The 14,002-nt window shown below is 46.0% G+C and overlaps 1 non-coding gene across 1 annotated transcript; it reads right to left on the bottom strand.

The window, feature by feature from the left end:
* Window positions 1-994: 994 nt before the first annotated feature.
* On the bottom strand, window positions 995-1,157 carry LOC148161810 (U1 spliceosomal RNA). Its single transcript, XR_015767346.1, has one exon. It is a non-coding gene; the product is annotated as a U1 spliceosomal RNA (small nuclear RNA).
* Window positions 1,158-14,002: the final 12,845 nt, after the last annotated feature.

A 14,002-nucleotide genomic window follows, 5' to 3' on the forward strand; every position in this document is an offset into this window, starting at 1 on the left:
GAAGAGTAACCCGTTGCTGAGTCCCAGTTGGTGTGGCTCCCCTAAGTGAAAATCAAAGTTGGAAGACCCTCAGTTGTAGATTCTGAATAGAGGCCTTTAGGGAGTAGAGAAAAAAACACCAGCTCTGGTGAAAGCCTGAAGCCAGAAACCCCTTCAAGCTCAGTTTGACAAAGCAATGCAGGTACATCAGTAGGGACAGTTTTGGCTTGAGCCCAAGAGCTGCAGAAGGCCCACGGCCCTTTGTCCTAGAGCTAACCTGCTGTTTGGGAAAGGTCTGTGGTGCCAAACCCAGCGGGTTCTTTGTGAGTAGACAGAGGTGCCTCTTTAAAAGCCTGTCAGGGGGCATCTGGCTGGCTCAGTCAGGAGAGCAGGGGAGTCTCCATCTGGCTTCATGAGCCCTATCCCTACTTTGGGTGTAGGGATTACTTCAACAAATAAACTTACAATAAATAAACAGTACATCAAGCCGGACCCTCTCTAGTCTCGGAAGGGTCCTCTGGAGCAAGGCTATACTAGGTAGGCTACCAAGTGGCCTAATCAAGGATACGGAGTCTGGGGATTGGGTGAGGCTTTGCAGGGTGCCTGGGGGGATAGGTGGGGAGGGGAGGGAGGAAGGAGAAGGGATGCAAACCCCTGTTCCCTGGGGAATGAAAAGAAAGCACCTTTGCTGGATCAGGGACTGCAAACCACATACGGAAATATAAGCAGAGAAATTGCTCTGCGAAAAACAGAAAAAACCCCGACAGCCAAGGTGGGATGTATGACCAGTGGACAGAAACTGTCCTGCATGCTTTTGATTGAGAAACAGCCAAACCCAGATTCTCAAGAAAGCAGCCCTTAAAAGCAGAGGTGTTTTCTTCAGGGTCCTGGTGTCCCCTGAGTGAGCTTCCTCTTCAGCCCATGTCATCAGCCAAAGTCATGGAAAAGACAAAACAAACAAACAGAAAAATGAATAAGAAAACAAAGGCTATTCTTAAACAACCAACAACAGGTGAAAGAGCAAAAGCAGCCCCCCACTGCCACTGCCACAAATAATGCAGAGGAGTTGTCCATACTCGGGGAAATCGCGGGGGTCAGCATGTCCCTGGTATGATGGAAGGGCCTCCCCTGGGAAAACCACCTGCTTGATCCCGGAGTCTCCCCTGCCGGGTAAGTGTGACTCCCTCCGCCTCCGCCCCACACCAGTCTCACCCCCCTTCCACCGGACACACAGGCTCACTCGCCTAGGCGCACCCCAACACCCTCGGCACCCACTCCTGTAGCAAGCATCCTCACCCTCCACACGACGCTTCCGAATAGGATGGACGCAACAGCGCTGCTACCTCCTCAGCCCCACGAATTCTAAGTTGCAGAACCCCACCGCCATGTTGCCTGGTTTGCATCAGACACGCCCCGTCCGTGAAGTCAAGGGCTTCGCCTCAGTCCCCAACCCCACCCCATCTCCCTGCCCCCCAGCTCCCCTCCCAACTTGGATTTCAGTACTGGTGTTCCTCCTTCTCCTCCTCCAGTCCCCCTTCCCCTTCTCCCTTCCCGTGCCCTGGCTTCCTTCCTCACCTGCCCAGTCTCCTCTGTCTCCTGAATTGGTTACCACTCTTTCCTCTCCCTGCAGCTATGGCCCCCCAAACCCTACACAACCCCCCCCCACCCAGCCCAGGGAAGGCTGTGCCAGCCAGAGAGAAACATGAGGGAGGACTTTCCAACAGCCCGCGAAGAGCAGATACAACTCTCTCTTGCTCTCTCTAGCTCTCTCTCTCTTTCCCTTCGGACCCTGGTTGGAGGACACCGAGTGCCATGGCTGCACCTGTACAGTTCAAACCAGTCCCCACAGCCTCCCCCAGGCCTGGACACTGCGGGGGGGAGGGGAGGACCAAAAGTCCGCAACCCCTGGGCCCTCGGGCTGACACCAGCCCACAACACTCCACACGCTGAACACATCCCAGGGCCTGCTTCTTCCCCAGGAGGGCTCCTAGGACAGGGACGGCGCGCCCCCTCGTGGCTTCGCGGGGAGACGCCCAAGGATCCCGCTGTTGAGGGCAGGGCCAAAGGGGACCACTGCTTCTGCTCCCTTAAACCAGGCTCAGAGTTCTCAGCAGGGGGTTAGTGGGGTCCCAGGCTCCCCACTCTGCCACCGCCTGCCCTCCCTCCACCGCTGGGCGCTTCCCCCTGGAGGGGATTTCTGCAGTCAGGTCGGCCTTTGGAGGGAAAATAGCCAGGTCTGGAAAACTAAACAGACTACTTTGAAGAGATTTGGGCAATTGTATGGTCATGGATGGAGCGCCCTAGGGTTCTGATTTGCCTTGTCTTGCTTGCGCCTTGAGGTAGTGGTTTACTTTTCCCGGAATGTTTAAATTAGAAAAGATTGGAGGGTGGAGAGGGGGCGTCCAACTTTAGTTGTCACCTGAGATCAATAGTGTGCTGCTGGGTAGAATAATGCCCCCTCCCTAGGAGCTGCCCAGGCTAATGCCAGGAACCTGTGCACATGTTCCATCCTGCAGCAAAAGGGACCCTGCACAGGTGCTTATGTTAAGGACCTTGAGATGGGGAGATGATCCTGGATTATCCAGGCGGCGCCCTGCAATGACAAGGGGGTCTTAAAACACAAAGAGGCAGAGAAGAGGTCAGAAGGAGGCTGTGTGAGGAGGACTCTGCCTGCTGGGGCTGGGGCTGGGGCTGAGCATGGAGGAGGGGCCTCTAGGAGCTGGAACAGGCAAAGAGACACACTGCCTGCTTAACCTAAAAAATAGAAAGCGCCAGGTATTTTACCAGCCAAATTGGGATTCCTGGGGAATAAAAGGGAAAGGTGATGTGGGACAACCAGCTGGTCTGAGGAAAGTCACCTAACCAGAGCTGTGCAGGGTCCCTGGTGTGGCTTGCAGTGAGGTCCTGCTCAGGGCCTCCATGGGAGGAAAGGCCAGCAAGTCAGGGGGCAATCATTTGAAAGCAGTAGAGGGAACAGGACCTGGAGCTCTCCCAGGCAAAATGACCCCTAATCAGGAGCCAGATCCGTCATCGGAAAATAATCCAGAGCTGACACATGTGAGAACCGCCAGAGAAGGATATGAAAGCTTTTAGTATAAGTTTTCCATCAGTTGTAAATGTTAAACCGAGAAATAGAAAATATAAACAACACCCTCTCTATCTTTAAGAGATGAAAACTACAACGTCTGAAAGGAAATATACTACAAGGTATTGACAGAATTTAGAAAATGCAGAAGAAAAATTTTTGATAGAATTGTATTGACTCTGTAGATCTATTTGCATAGTATTGCCATATGAATTATATTAAATCTTCCAATGCATGCATACAGTTGTTTTTTTCCCCCCATTTGGTCTTTCATCTCTCGCAGAACCATTGCTTCTTATGCTTTTCAGTGAACAAGTCTTGCTCTCCTTGAATGAATTTACACCTGACACTTTTACTGTGTTGTGTGCCATTGTAAATAGAATTGCTTTCTAAATTTCCTTCTCAGATTGTTCATTGCTAGTGCATAGAAACACAACTGATTTTGTATATATGGTACCCTGCAACTTTACGGAATGAGTCTATGGACTCTAATATTTTTGTGTGTGGATGATTTGAGGTTTTTCTATCTTTAGGAGCATGTCCTCTGTAAATAGAGATACAGGTTGACCCTTGACCAATGCGGAGTAAGGATGGTGACTCTCAAGATCAAAAACCTGTGTATAGAGGCGCCGTGAGGGGCGGTAGCAGCGGCGGTGGTGGTGATAGTGGCGGTAGCTGTGAGGGGATTCCGGGAAGATGGTGCTGATTAAGGAATTCCGTGTGGTTTTGCCATGTTCTGTTCAGGAGCAAAGTTCCTGCATTCGTCAGGATGATTGCTCCGGAGGGCTCCTTGCTGTTTCACGAGGAAGCCTGGAACGCATACCCCTACTGTAGAACAAACCATTATGCCTCAGTTGTAACGAGTGTATATATGAAAGATGATTTCTTCATTAAAATTGAAACATGGCACAAACCAGACTTGGGAACATTAGAAAATGTACACGGTTTAGATCCGAACGCATGGAAAACTGTTGAAATTGTCCGCATAGATATTGCAGATCGAAGTCAAGTTGAACCAGCAGACTACAAAGCTGATGAAGACCCAGCATTATTCCAGTCAGTCAAGACCAAGAGAGGGCCTTTGGGACCCAACTGGAAGAAGGAGCTGGCAAACAACTCTGACTGTCCTCAGATGTGTGCCTACAAGCTGGTGACCATCAAATTCAAGTGGTGGGGACTGCAAAGCAAAGTAGAAAACTTCATTCAGAAGCAAGAGAAAAGGATATTTACAAACTTCATCGCCAGCTTTTTTGTTGGATTGACAAGTGGAATGATCTGACAATGGAAGACATTAGGAGAATGGAGGATGAAACTCAGAAAGAACTAGAAACAATGCGTAAGAAGGGTTCCGTCCGAGGCACGTCGGCTGCTGATGTCTAGATGAGTCCCCTGTAGGGTCAGAGACAATATCAAACTGTTTACGTAATCAAGGTCAAGTGAGGGGAACAAGTGCAGCCAGTGATGAGTGAAGAAGGATCTGACCAGTATCTGGCAGTGCTGACGTTTCCCAGATGTGTGCTTGTGATGACATACTCACAGGTTCCCAACCACCTGTGTGTGTGTGTGTGTGTGTGTGTGTGTGTGTGTGTCTGTGGCTGCATATAAAACACATGTAGAGCTACAGATCAAGATACACACACTTGTGTATATATGTACATACAAACATACTGAAAGGATTAGTACAATTTCTCCAAAGTACTGTACCTATCTTCAAGAATGTTTGGTTGTCTGACTCAGTTGCCTTAGGAGACAATGGCTCCGACTCCAAATCGGAAGTAGGTGTCCACTCCCATCAGTCTGTAAGCCTCGGGTCCTGATTCTGCAACAGAATCTGTAGTCCTTTGTGTCAGCTTCATACCCCCAACAGAGAGTAAATGATCTTTGGTTAAAGTAAAGATTGGTGTGTGTAGCATATTTATGTTAACTCTTTAGGCACTGAACTTAACATCCTGTCAGGTAAAGCTCGCGCAGCTGTGTGACTCACAAGGTCACATTCCCAGTGGCTCAGGTGACATGTCTCAAAGAAACCAAAGCATCCACTCAGTATTAGGTGTCTCTCCTAAAGTTCACTCTTGAAGGGCAAAAATGTGGCTCACAAACAGCTTGAAATGTGTTTGATAAATGTTTGTCTAATAGTTTTTTAAAGTCCAATTACCCAAATGACTTTCAGGACGGTTTGTTGTTTTTGTTTTTCCCAATGCTCTGCCTTTTTGACAGGACCCACGAGTCAATATACACATAGATTTATTCCAATTTGTTTATAATGAACCAGTCATTGTGTACATGACATATAATTCTATACATTCCTTCTTTTACCTGTTTACTTTCAGATGTTGAGATGATGGGAGGTTACTTGCCTCTTCCACTGACATCCTGAATTACAATTCTGCTCTCTGTTTAAAAAAAAAAAAAAAGGCTGCTTTACCTTGTTATTCATCAAAGTCATCATAGGAGGTGTTTAAATCTGCATTTGGGGGCGCATCATTCCTTTTGAAAGATTTTATTTATTTTGGAGATAGTAAGTGTGAGCTGGGAGAACAGAGAGGAGGGAAAGGTAGAAAGAAACTAAGTAGACCCTGTGCTGAGCATGGAGCCGAATATGGGTCTTGACCCCACTACCACGACATCATGACCCGAGCTAAAACCAAGAGTCAGACCCTTAAGTGCCCGAGCCACTCACGCACCCTTGGTGTTTCTAAGAATAGAAAAGTCATTTTTCGCTCAAGCAAATAGAGGGTAATCTGTGAAGAATGATTGCAGATCATGGACCAAATATTTAGTGTCCAATGAATCCAAAATTTTGCTAGACATGTTTTCCCAAGATTGTGTAAAGTTACTATGAGCCAGCTCACTGGCAACTTCCAAAGCCCCAAACCTTTTTCTCCAAGACCTAGGGCATACTGTCACAAACTCAACCCAGCCCCTTCTTGAAACACATTTCAAGTGATCAGTTTTCTTGCATGACCCAACAGGCAGAGCAACTTTCCAGCTTGTTATGGGCATTAAGGGTCTCCCGTTTCTGTTACCAATGGAAGTAAGTGGTTTGCTTCATTATTTGGCATCTAGAGCCATGATTAGGGTCAAGTTTGTCTCCCCAGAAGTCATTAGGTGCTGTTAAATGCAGTAACTTTCCTCCCACTACACTACACTTGACCCCACTCATGTATTATATTCCCTAAAACTTCACTTTCTGAGTAGATTGTTACTCTTTTTATTCAAGGCCCACCCAGGCAGCATTATTAAGATTATTATTAAAATCATGTGGCTTCAGATGCAAGGGTCCCCTACCCTGGCCCTTCCTGACCTTAGGGCACAACTATCTGCAGTAAGAATGGACAACTCCAACCCTTATCCAAACATCACTGATCCCTCTCAGTACACACTTTCTTGGAGGACACCTACAGTGTGGGTAGCTCCAAGTCGGAGCTAGGTGTCTGGGGCAGAGCCTCGTGGTAACATCCTCCTCCTCTTGGAACCGGTGCTTCCCAGTAGCATAAACCACCACAATCCATCCTCTGGGGCTCCTCGGCAGATGCACAGTTTCACCATGGACGAAGTTACTCTTCCAACCTCTTTGCCTAGCTCAGGCTGCTCCTTGCAGAGTTGGATGCTGCTGTATACATTCCTCAGTTTCCCTGGATTTTTCTGAAATCAACTTGTCCTTATTTTTACCTCCTTTGGCAACCACCTGCTCCACCATTGTCTTGTCCTTCCTAGGGTTATTCTCATCCTCCAAACCTGCTGATTTTCTATCTTCCATCTGCTCCCTCCGTTCTCTGTTTTCAGTGTGGGCTCAGCTCAGGCTCCTGCAGGAGACACACAGGGAAGGGACCAAGTCAGGTTTCAGCTGCAGTCCCCAGGGCTGCTTAACAGGCACCTCAGACCCTCCTACACTCACAGAAACTGAGCAGGAAGGCACTTTGGAGAATTTGAATAACAACCTCACCATACAGGAGAGGAAGCTGAGGCCCAGAGACGTGAAGAGATTTGCCCAAACACCTTCAACACCTAGTGGCAACGGTGCCCCCACACAGGCATTGGCTGCAAGCTTCCCTGTGGAGGCTCCGGAACACACCCTCGAGAACCCCACATTTGAAATTCAGGGAACACTAAAATTAAAAGTTCAGCTTAAAAATAAAAAATTCATTTTCAGGAGACGTTGGATCAAATGTTGGTATTTCCACTGTTAAAAACAAGGCCTTTCTGGGGTGCCTGGGTGACTCAGTCATAAAGCCTCTGCCTTTGGTTCAGGTCAGGATCCGCAGGGTCCTGGGATCGAGTCCTGGATCGGGCTCCTGCTTGGCGGGAAGCCTGCTTCTCCCTCTCCCACTCCCCCTGCTTGTGTTTTCTCTCTCGCTGTGTCTCTCTTGGTCAAATAAATAAATAAAATCTTAAAAAAAAGGCCTTTCTGGGGACCAATCTTTTCTCCCAATTATATAATTCTGTTACTTATATTAGCTTTTCCATCACTGGCTCAGGGATTAGGATCACAGAACACAAAAGTATTAAATAATACTTACCATAGTCACAAATAAAAGGCACTTCAATGATTATCTATAAAATATCTGACTCCTGTGCTAAAGTTCTCTTTCCTGAGAGCTGGCACTGGGTCTGCCTGCTCACCCCATGTCCCCCGTGCGTCCGAGAGACTGGCAGGTGAAACATTCAGTAAATACTTGTGAAGCAGATAGATAAAATTTACCAGCAATAACGAGCTTTTACTGATCTCCAGTCCCAACCATCTTTCCATTCAAACCCAATCCCGGTTCTGGGCCGAAGCAATAGAAGCACAGCCTTCAGAAAAGCAGTCCAAGATGCCAATAGCAGCTTCACCACATGTCCCATATGCTTTTGTGGATCACTTAATTATCTCTTTGAGCATATTTATCTCGTGTATGATAGAGAATGTAGAATATAACTTCGAGAAGGCAGCATGGACCACTGGAATGTTAGACGGGAAATGGGGTATCATGCAGCAGACAGGGGTCCCATCCCTGGGCACCAGCTGCAGAGCTAAAGAACACCTCCATCAGAGTCACTGTGTGCCTCTTAGAATGCCCTGGGGATAAGGCCCACAAATCTGCATTTCTGACAAAAGCTCCAAGGAGATTCTCACGTATGGATAAAGCCTGTTTTAAACAAAGAGCCGAGGATGGAGACTCTGAAAGACCCAGTGCTCACACCCTTCATCCAAAGTGGCTTTCAATGGAGAATGGGGACATTTCTGGGAAGGGCTCCTACTTGATCTGTGTCCTGCTTCCATGATTTGGGTTTTTAGGCCCTCCGTTTGCCTGTAGGTTTCCTCCTCTGCTCTAATTGCTGGGGAATGTCAGCCCTCATGGGGGTCATTTCTTTATGAAGACCTCTGTCATTTATTCTCCTCCTGGAGAAGGGACAGCGGAGATCAGGTCTGGGGTTCCACAGTTCTAGCATTCCTCCTAAGCTACCTGGCTAAGCTGAAAGCATCATGACAGATCGAAATGAGGTCAGAGAAGAGGATCCCAGAGGAGTGAGATGCTGAGGGCAGGCCCTCTTCGGAGAGAGAACCACTACAAGGTCACTATCAGACCTGTTCAGGTGGGGGACGACTTACTGACCAATTCCGTGAGCAGAGAACCCACCCTCGTCATTCCAAACTCCTGAGCCAAAGGACTGCAAGATAACACATGTTGGTTGCTTTAAACCACTGCTTTTCTAATTGTTAATATGCATCAATAGAGAACTAGTTCAGATGCTTATCTCTACTTCCCCGGGTTTTTAATGTTTAGAAACATGTATGCTAATCTCTACCAAGGAAAAAAATTTGAGAATGCACTGGGAGGGCGGGTAGGCGGGTGGGGGCGGAGCCACGGCCAGAAGTAGAATAGTGGAGGCAGTGGAAGCTCTGGCAGCTCAGGACTGAGAGCAAGTCAGAATTACCCTGATGCTTCAGATTCTCTTCAGTTTCTCCTCTCATTCGGTCTGCAGTCTCAGTTCATTTGAGGAGCAACACTGGTGTTACCGCGGGGGCATTTAATAAAGAACTTGGTCCTGTACAGAAACTCATCGTGGACAAGATTAGAGAATACAGAACTAAGCTACGGGCATCTGGAGGACCCATTGATACTGGCCCAGAGCACCAGCAAGACCTAGGGAGGGAGCTTCTGAAGCTTAAATACACATATGGTAAATCAGACATGAATACGTTCCCGGAATTCACATTTGAAAATCCTAAATTTGAAGTCATCGAGAAGCCGCAGTCCTGGAAAACCCATGTAAAATTTATTTGGAAATTTCACCTAGATTAGTTGTACAACTGGATCAGAATAAACAGTTCTCAACTGTCAAATGTTCTTTTGAATTCTGATTCCAAATAAATTATTTGGTGATGTTGGATGTAGAAAAAAAAAAACACAAAAACCCAATAACCACAGTAAACATCTGTTCCTCACCTTCACGTAATGTTCGTTAGCCCTTGTCACATGAAGGACACCGTGAAGGGCATTTCCTATCTACAAGAGGTTCTTTCTAACACCCTCTTCCTGAGACCATGAGGTGTGTTCTTTCTGGCCGCAAGGAATAAAAACCCCAACTTGCTTCATGGGAGGTATGTTCCTATTGATTTAGCTTAAGGGAATTACCGTCAGCTAAGGTTATGCTAGGTCTCAGGGTTCAATTTTTCACTCATGTGTGGTGGCGGATTTCCCAAAAATGACGTACTTTTTCAAGGTAAGATTGCCCCCTGTACTTCATCTTTTCTTATCCCTGCTGTCTTCCTAACTATGGGAAATTGTATAAAACAAAATAGTGATATAAAACAATATACACAATATACACAAAACAATAGTGTATAAAACAAAAACAAGATAGACAGGGTTTGGGATTTAATAAGAGCTGTTGGGGCACCTGGGTGCCTCAGTAGGTTAAGCATCTTCCTTCAGCTCAGGTCATGATCCCAGAGTCCTGGAATCCAGCCCCACATTGGGTTCCCTGCTCTGTAGGAAGCCTGCTTCTTCCCCACCCTCTGCTGCTCCCCCTGCTTGTGTTCTCTCTCTGTGTCTCTGTCAAATAAGTAAGTAAAATCTTAAAAAAGATAATGAGAGCTGTTATAATCCTGAACTTCTGGGGAATTGATGACAAGGACCCCAGGGTAGCAGGGAACAATGGCTTTGGGCTTTTGGAGTTGCAAATGGGCATGTGCCAAAGAACAATACATGGTTTTGGGAGATACCTTAGCAACAATTTTGGCCATAATGGCCACAAAATCCATCATCCACCAGTCACTCTGTACACAGGTTATCCAGGTTTAATTTTGGCGAATGGCAACTATTTCAAGAAAGACCAGATAATTGCATAAGAGCACATCCAACAAATATGGGGATGATGTAAAAGGTTGCATTGCCAAATCAGGCGCCACTAATCATAAGTCTTACCCAGGATCAAGTTTTACTCACATTTTCAAAGGGAAATTGTGAGGTACCTGCAAAGCAACTGAGACCACTAACACTAACTGCAAGAACCGATTTCCCACATGAGGACACGCTCTGACCCAGGCAAAACATACATGGTCTCTAAATGTTGTGTGAGGTTACCACACAAAGTGGAACTCTTTGGGTTGATTTCCCATGGCTATGCTTACATAGCTGAGGTGACTTTTTCTAGCGAATAAGGCCATATTAATCCACAGATTCTTAGTTTGTTTCCCTAAATAGTTCTATACACACCAAATCACCCTCCTGAAAGCATGCCAGGGACGGGCCTTCCCAACATTCACCACCATTTGGGTGTTCACCAACAGATTCGTCACGAGATGTTTACAAGGAAAATTGACCACGACACTTTCTTCCCTCCCTCCTTCCCCCTTTCTTTTTTGTCTGTCTTTCTTTCTCTCTTTTTCTTTCTTTCTTTCTCTCTTTCTTTCTTTCTTTCTTTCTTTCTTTCTTTCTTTCTTTCTTTCTTTCTTTCTTTTCTTTCTTTCTTTCTTTCTTCTTTCTTTCTTTCCGTCCTTTCTTCCTTCCTTCCTTCCTTCCTTTTTCCTTCCTTCCTTCCTTCCTTCCTTCCTTCCTTCCTTCCTTCCTTCCTTCCTTACTTCCTTCCTTCCTTCTTTCTTTCTCTTTCTTTCTTTCTTCCTTCCTTCCGTTCTTTTCCTTCTTTCCTTTTTTTTCCTTCCTTTCTTCTTTCTTTCTTTCTTATTTCCAGGCCAGATCCACTGAAGGGAAATGACCAAATGAAAGAACACAGTTTCCCTTCTTTTCCACACATTGTTTAGGTGGAGCTTGTAAATCAGCAAGAATCCAATAATTTCCCTAGGAAAATATATGCAGGGAAGGACAAGTTCCTCCATTACCCTTCAAGGTCTTCCAGCTTAACTAAGAATTAAGTTTACCTGAGATATTGAATATGCATGAAGAACTGATATTGAAATTCAGACCTTTAAAGAAATAGAAACTATTAAGGCAGACATTTCTTATACATTTTAGACAAGGAGACAATACATTTCCAAGGGACGTTTGGGAGCTCTAATTTGGAGTGAGTCCTATGCAGAATTCAGTCCCTCTGCTTTAAAGGCCTTGGTGAGAAGGATGTCTTTTTACTTCTTAGTACAGGAGATGCCTTTTTCATAGGGGAGATGGGTTTCCTGCTTTCAGGGAGACAGAGGAGGGTTTGAGTGTCCTTGCAGCAGTTGCTATTCAAATAGCTACAATTCAAAATAAACAATATGCCATTGTGGTACATATTGGGCAATCTGACCTTGGCCCCTATGGGTACCATGGTTTCTCTTAGCCTTGCTCATTACTCAGTACCTCTTTCAGAGAGAAAGCTAAACATATTATTCTTAGAAATACCAAGGGGCATCCAGGTGGCTACGTCGGATAAGCATCTGACTCTTGATTTTGGCTCAGGTCATGATCTCAGGGTCGTGGGAACCCCACGTTTGGGCTCTATGCTCAATGCAGAATCTCCTTGGGATTCTTTCTCCCTCTCCCTCTGCCCGTAATCCCTGCTCTAAATAAATAAATAAATAAATAAATAAATAAATAAATAAATAAAATCTTTAAAGAAAAAAAATAAAAAATAAATACCATGATCTTACCTGAAACTAATGTAACGCTGTATGTTAAGTATTCCAGAAATTTTTTAAAATTATTTTAAGGGTCACCTGGGTGGCTCAATTGGTTAAGTGTCAGTCTTTGGCTCAGGTCAGGATCCCAGGGTCCTGGGATAAGCCCCATGTCCAGCTCCCTGCTCAGGGGTGAGTCTGCTTCTCTCTCACTCTCCCCCTCCCTCCACCACTCTGCTCTCCCAATCGCTCTCTCTCAAAGAAGTAAAGAAAATAGTTTTTAAAAAGCAATATAATGGTCCTCTCTGGAATCAATGCACTGATAATTATGCTTTCTTTTTGCTGACTCCCAGTCCCCCCATTTCTCTTTATTACCTGTCTGACCTACGTCCTTCCCCCAGTGATAGAGCCCTCTCAGGTGCACTGCTTAACCTGGAGGTGGGGCCAAAGAGAAGTGCACACATGGCTAGAATGGGCTGCCTTCAGAGTCAGTCATAACGAAACTACAGGCAGTTAGAAACGAGCCTAAAGTACCATTAGGAATAAGCACTGTGATATTTAGTGGTATGGATTTTAGGTTTGCTATTGATATCAACTTCCTTGTACAAATATGGTTAGAATCAAACATGACAGCAGGGCATCAGACAAAATGAAAGAAAACTGTGTCAAGTGTGAAGGTACTAAGTTACCAAAGTTACTCTCAGTTGTAAATTGCTTTGTCCCTCAGCCCCTCATTTCCACCTGCAGAACCTAGAAGACGTTCAACAGAGTCTCCACTTGCCATCAGATTCAATCTGGGGACACAATAATTTAAACTGTTAACCCAAACTTTCCATTTTTTCCTAATGTGTGTTGAATACCAGGTATTTCGATTGCCCATTCTCATTTTCAGTGAGGCCGCAGTGAGGACAGAGACTAATGTGGTGCATCCAGGTACTATTCTGTGTTTTGGTCTACTCTGTACTCCGTGTGTCAACTTTTGTCTGCCAGTGGACCTCTGACCATACACGGGAAACCCAACAAATACTAAAAGTGTAGAATCTCTGGGTTGATCTGAGGAAATATCAAGCAACTTTTAGGATTCTCTAAGGCGCAGAATGGCTCTTGACCTGCAAGGACTAAGGGAGCTGCCCCATCCTTTCCTTAGGGGGAGTAATTCCAGATTCCTGACGCATGCACCTGTATATTTTTTATTTATTATTATTATTTTTTTAATTTCAGCTAGGCTCCATGACCAACGTGGAGCTCTAACGCAGGACCTTGAGATAAAGAGTTGCACGCTCTACCAACTGAGGCAGCATGGGTCCCCCGAGCACCTTTGATGCAGGCACACACCATGATTTTCATGTTGGAAAAATAGTGCAAACTCTGGGAAATGTCTTCAATCTGCTCCACTCCTTCTGGGTATGTTTCCTGAGTTCCAATTGTGTGGGAGTCCTCTTTCCCACCCACCCACAGAAGACCCTCTCGGATCCCAACCCAGATCCCCTGGGATCCCTGGGGTCCTTTCTGTGTTAGCCTCTCCTGCTCTCAGTGTGTTTGTGCTTCTAAAGACACCTGTGAGCAGGACTGCCCTGGGACTCCAGGAGCTACTTTTAACCCAGTCCCAGAGAACGGGGAGTACATGCCATATATGACCCCAGCCCCATGTATCTCCCCTCCCCAAAGGCACTCAGCCTTTCACTAACAGGTGCAGCAGGGTGAAATCTCCATTCCTGGCCCAGGGGAGACTAACTCTGAAACAAAGTTGTCCCCCAGGCTCTCCTGTACCATCTAAGGGACTCAGGACAAAGCTCCCCCACTGCTGTTGCAGGAAATCACACCTTACACAGCAATGAACTCAAAATGGTCACAGATCTAAGTATAAGAGCCAAAACTATTGTGCAAGAGGACTACAT

Source organism: Eumetopias jubatus, unplaced genomic scaffold (assembly GCF_037043125.1).
Source record: "Eumetopias jubatus isolate StellerSeaLion01/CBP00866 unplaced genomic scaffold, mEumJub1_p1.0 scaffold_54, whole genome shotgun sequence".
In the NCBI taxonomy this organism is placed as follows: Eukaryota; Metazoa; Chordata; class Mammalia; order Carnivora; family Otariidae; genus Eumetopias; species Eumetopias jubatus.